Below are 6,000 nucleotides of genomic sequence, written 5' to 3' on the forward strand. Positions count from 1 at the left end.
ACTTAGAAAAGAAAGGTAGATAAGAGTAGAAAAGTCTTTGCGAAGACGTAGAAAGCGTGTGAAAGCATTCAAGTGAGGAGAGGTCCACCTCCACCAATTGGCCATCATTGGTTCTGCCTATTCATGTCGTATTCAAATCAATCACCAACGGTTATGCTGATACATTGCTCCGGGAAATCAAAAAATATGAAGGGACATAAAAGAAAGAATGGAGGATCCACCAAGTTTCATAATTGCCAAATTGAACGGAACTAGCAGTATACGGGCGCGAAGAGCGGTTAGTGTTTTTTTTTTTTTTTTTTTTTAAATTTATTTTTAAGTCAATCTGCTTTTTATTATGAACTAACTGACAGTGAATCTGTCAATACAGCTTCCCTAAGCCAATAAGGCTCAAGAGGTGATCTCCATAAACATGGAGATGTACATCTTCATAATGTCTACCTTAGAGTCAATCAACAACTAATTTGATCCCTTCTGAATCGCAAACTCAACTGAGTGCAATAAGTCTACTTTTACAGCAGAAGCTGCTATTAAACATCCGCTCAATGTCATTCCTGGCCACACAACCAGATATAGGGGTGAATTTGAGCTGAATTTGGGTTGATTGAAGCTAAAATAATGAAAACTGAAAGCTACTGGAAATTATCACTTTTATCAACTAGTAGAAATCAAATTCCAACAGGATTGAGTTTTTGCCCAACTGAAAAATTTTGCAACGTTGTCCCAATTCGTGGAAATTTGACTGGTTAAAGTGGAATCGACGTTTTGAACCGAATCTAGCGCTTGGCCTCTACCCTAGCTCCACCCTAATTTCGCCAAATTCCATCATTTCAGGCACATGAGATATCATTCAACACTACTTAAAGTCCTCAAGGATGCCCGAAATCCACTCAAACAAATCACCCAGTTGTCTGCCATTGGAGTTGTGTATCTCTCGATTCCTATAATTCCAAACCTCCCACACTACCATCAAAAAGACTTGCATATCAGCCGTAGAGAAAGACTCCTCCACATTAAAGAGACAATCTAAAAAGCTGCCATACAACGTTGGTTGTAGCTTCTCCCAAAATCTGTTATTCCGCCACACTGGTTTAATCCTGGGACACCAGAATAGTGCATGAACCGTATCATCTTTACCATGTCCACACAGAGGGCAACACTGATCTCAGGGGACATGCTGGTTCTCTAAGTTACCCCCAGTAGGTATGATATCATGACAAGCCCGCCAAATAAATATCGTCGCTTTAGGTGGGATTTGTTGAGACCACAACCACTTCCACCAAATCTGCACTATGTCATTTGAAGCAAAGGGTCGTGACAACTTAACTCCCTTTCAACATGATATGCACTTTTAACAGTATATTGACCGTTACTACTATCAAAGTGCCAGCACAGTCTATCCTCCACAGTTCCACTAGTCTGAGGTAAACTTAATATTATTTCAGCTTCAAACGAAAGGAAATTATGCCTTACCACTTCTTCATTCCATCTCCCATCATCACGCAATAAACAAGACACCTGACTATCAGGGTGGAGAGACACATGGGAAACTGTTGAAGTTAGTAAGGTCTTCTCTGTCATTAGAAGTATTGTATTTCCTTTTGCATGTTTTATGTTGTACTATCTGGTCAAAGTATTATATGTTAGTTGACCAGCTTACTATTTTTTATGTTTGTTTATTATGTGGTGTAGTGGTAACCTCAATTACCACAATATGTTGCTGGCTTAAGAGCCTTATGTTTTCCTTTTCTTTAGAAGTAAGAAAACTAATGGAAAAGCTCAGAGAGCTATGTTGATGGGTGTGATCTGTGTCTTTCTATCTTAAAAACTGCAAGTATAGGAGTATCAGATTGCTACAGTGGTATCGGAGCGGTGTTCTTAACGGACCTGCGAAGAAGACGACGTTGATTATGGCTACAGGAAGTGGAGGTCTACCTGCACCCCCAATCTTCTCTGGTGAAGGGTATGACTTTTGGGCTGTGAAGATCGAGTCCCTCTTGAATGCTCACGATCTATGGAGTACTGTCGAAAATGGGTATACACCTGTTGAGATCAAATAAGCTTCCACTGTGAATCAGATCAAGTTTCAAAAGGAAGCTCACACAAAAAATTTCAAAGCTCTTTCGTTCATTCATGGAGCTATTACTGAGGTAATTTTCTCTCATATTGTTAGGATAAAAACTGCTAAAGAAGCTTGGGATCAGCTTAGGGAAGAGTTTTTGGGCAGTGAACTGGTGAGGGCAGTTAAGTTATTAACACTTAAAAGAGAATTTGAGTTACAAAGAATGAAAGAAGGGGATTCGGTGAAGGATTACTCAGACAAGTTAGTGGGTCTAGTTAATCAAATGAGGTTGTATGGGGACTCTATCTCTGACCAGAAGGTGGTTGAGAAAATGATGATAAGTTTGCCAGAGAGATTTGAGGCAAAAGTGTCTGCAATTGAGGAGTCAAGTGACCTCAAAAAGCTCACTGTTTCAGAGCTTTGTAGTAAGTTGCAAGCACAGGAGCAGAGGGCGTCAATGCGTAATGATGAAGTCAGTGAAAGAGCTTTTCAAGCTAAGCATAAAAGGTGGAAACAAGGTTCCTCTTCCAAGGGTGGAAAGAAGGGTGGTCAGGATAAAACTGGCAAAGGCAAGCCAACTGAAAGTTCTGAACAAACATCTAAAAAGGGGAATTTTCCTCCTTGTGGGACCTGTAATAGAACAAATTATCTTGCAAAAGATTGTAGACTCAAGGGCGAACCTCAAGTGCAATGTTGGCACTATAAAAAGGTTGGCCATATAGAAAAGTTCTGTAAGCAGAAGTAGCAGCTTGGCAAGTAGCCTGTTCAGCAGGCAAACTATTCTGATGAACAACAAAGTCATCAAGATCATCTCTTTATGGCACAACATGATACAATGTCAACTGCTACTCATGTCTGGCTTATAGATAGTGGATGTACATGTCACATGGCCAGAGATATCAATATGTTTAATTCTCTAGATAGGTCAGTAAGGACTAAAGTGAAGCTTGGGAATGGTGAAGTGGTGGAAACTGATGGCAAAGGGACAGTAGCACTTAACACAAAGAAAGGTATGAGATTTATTCATGATGTATTGTATATTCCTAGTTTGAACAAAAATTTGTTGATGTTGCCCAAATGATGAAAAAGGGATATACTCTCTTATTTAAAGATTGATGGTGCATTGTTGTGAATTCTGCTGGTATGGAAATTGCTAGGGTTCAAATGTCTGGGAATAGTTTTCCCTTACAGTTTGGACCAGCAATTCAATCCTCTTATGTTGCAAAGACAGATGATACCTGGTTGTGGCACAAGAGGTATGGTCATTTCAATCTCAAAAGGTTGAAGCTAGCAAAGGACAAAGAATTTGTTAGGGGTTTGACTGATGTGGGTGATTGTGAAGGAGTGTGCAAAGCATGTCAGTTAGGCAAGCTACACAAAAAATCTTTTCCTATAAATTCTTCGTGGAGGGCAACTGAAAAGCTAGAATTAATACGCATAGATGTTTGTGGTCCCATGAGTGTAGAGTCTCTAAGTCAAAATAGGTACTTTATACTGTTCATTGATGATTTTACAAGAATGACATGGGTCTATTTCTTGAGCAACAAGTCTTAGGTTTTCAATGTGTTCAAGAAATTCAAAACTATGGTGGAGACACAGAGTGGGGTGAAAATCAAGACTATTAGGTCTGATAATGGGGAGTATACTTCCTCAAACTTCAATTAGTTTTGTGATGATACTGGCATTGCATCAACTCACTGTTAGCTATTCTCCTGAGCAGAATGGTGTTTCAGAAAGGAAGAATAGAACAGTGATGGAAATGACAAGATGCATGATAATGGAGAAAAATCTTCCAAAGATTTTTTGGGCTGAAGCAGTTTATACTGCAATATATCTCCTTAACAGATTGCCTACTAGATCTGTTGAAGGAATAACACCAATAGAAGCTTGGTTTGGAACAAAACCATCAGCACAACATTTGAAGGTTTTTGGTTCACTATGTTATACTCATGTTCCAGCTGTGAAAAGGAGTAAGCTTGATGAGAAGGCAGATATAGGGATCTTTCTAGGCTACTCTGCACAGGCAAAAGGGTATAGAATGTATAATATTCAGACCAAGAAGATCATGGTGAGTAGGGATATGGTAGTCGATGAAAATGCTTATTGGGACTGGGAAAAGAATATGGTTGTCGGTTCTGGAAATTCTCAAGAAGCAGCAAGCAATTCAAAAAGTAGCACAGTCAATGATGGTGATAAAAGTGTAGTGGATAAAACTGGTGAAACTTCTGTCAAGAAATCAAAGTCCTTGAAAGAAGTGTATGAAAATTGTAACATGGCAATGACTGAACCTACTTGTCATGAAGAAGCTTGTGATGTGAAGGAGTGGCAACAGGCCATGGAAGAGGAGATTGATGCAATTGATAGAAACTCAACTTGGCAGCTCACTTCTAAATCAAAAAACAAGAATGTGATTAGAGTTAAGTGGGTATATAGAACAAAACTAAATCCTGATGGATCAGTTAACAGGTACAAAGCTAGGCTAGTTGTGAAGGGCAATGCTCAGTTACCTGGAGTTGACTATAGTGCTACCTTTTCTCCAGTTGCAAGGCATGACACTGTCAGACTGTTAATTGCCTTGGCAGCCAAGGAGAGTTTTTTTTTTTTGAAAGATCAAAGATCAAATATATATTCAAATACTCACCAACTGATTAAAAGAAATGGAGGCCATGACAGGCACTTGGGCCACTAAATAGTGGGATACAACCAGAGAAAGTAAGAATATTGGAAAACACTTGTAGAACAACAAAGATTAAAACACCAACATCAATAATGAAATAAAAAAACAACTACTTTCCTGTGACTCCTCATTCACCAATCCAATAAAGTTTATCAGCTTGAACAATGCTCTTTACCGGCTCTGGAACTTCTTCAATCCATATCCGCATATCTTATAGTTGGAAAGCTTATTTAGCCAATGCATGAGCAGCCATATTCCCCATCCTTCTAACATGAACAACTTTCCAATTCACGAAAAACTGCAATATTCTTCTTGCTTCCAGTATCACCGGTCTCCATGGTGAAAGGTTCAACACATCTCCATTAATAGACTCCCTGAAAAGGATATCTATGTACAGCAGCCTCAGGGCTTCATTGTTGATGGCAAGGAAGAGTTGGTTTACAAACTTAAAAAAGCACTCTATGGGTTGAAACAGGCTCCAAGAGCTTGGTACAGTAGGATTGACAACTATCTTCTCTTGCATGGATTCAGGAGGAGTAGCAATGAACCTACATTGTACATAAAGGATGGTGATCAGAAGTTGGTAGTCTCCTTATATGTTGATGATTTCTTCATTACTGGTAGTTGTCCAGCAGCTGTTCAAGAGTTCAAAGCTGAAATGAAGAAGGAGTTTGAAATGTCTGATCTAGGGGAGATGTCTTACTTCCTTGGAATGGAGATATGCCAAAGTAATGCAGGTATCTTTCTTTCTCAGAGGAAGTATGCCTATGATGTTCTTAAGCGGTTTAATTTGGAGAGCTGCAAAAGTGCAGATACTCCATTGGTAGTGAATGCTAAGTTGGTCCTAAATGATGGTGCAGAATCAGCTAATGTCAAAGATTATAGAAGTCTAATTGGCAGCCTATTGTATTTGACAACTTCTAGACCTGATTTAATGTATTCTGCAAGTTTGCTCTCCAGGTTCATGCAAGCTCCCAGTAAGAATCTTCTTGGGGCAACTAAAAGAGTACTTAGGTACTTAAAAGGGACTTTGGATCATGGAATCTGGTTTAGAAGAAATAAAGGCACTGGTTTGTAGGGTTTTGCAGACAGTGATTGGGCTGGCAGTGAAGAAGATTCAAAGAGCACCTCTAGATATGTTTTTCTATTGGGCTCAGGAGTGTTTTCATGGAATTCAAAGAAGCAGGATGTAGTTGCTCAATCTACAACAGAGGCTGAATATATTTCAGCAGCTGCAGCTACTAATCAAGCCATTTGGCTG

This window comes from Tripterygium wilfordii, chromosome 23, assembly GCF_013401445.1.
Source record: "Tripterygium wilfordii isolate XIE 37 chromosome 23, ASM1340144v1, whole genome shotgun sequence".
In the NCBI taxonomy this organism is placed as follows: Eukaryota; Viridiplantae; Streptophyta; class Magnoliopsida; order Celastrales; family Celastraceae; genus Tripterygium; species Tripterygium wilfordii.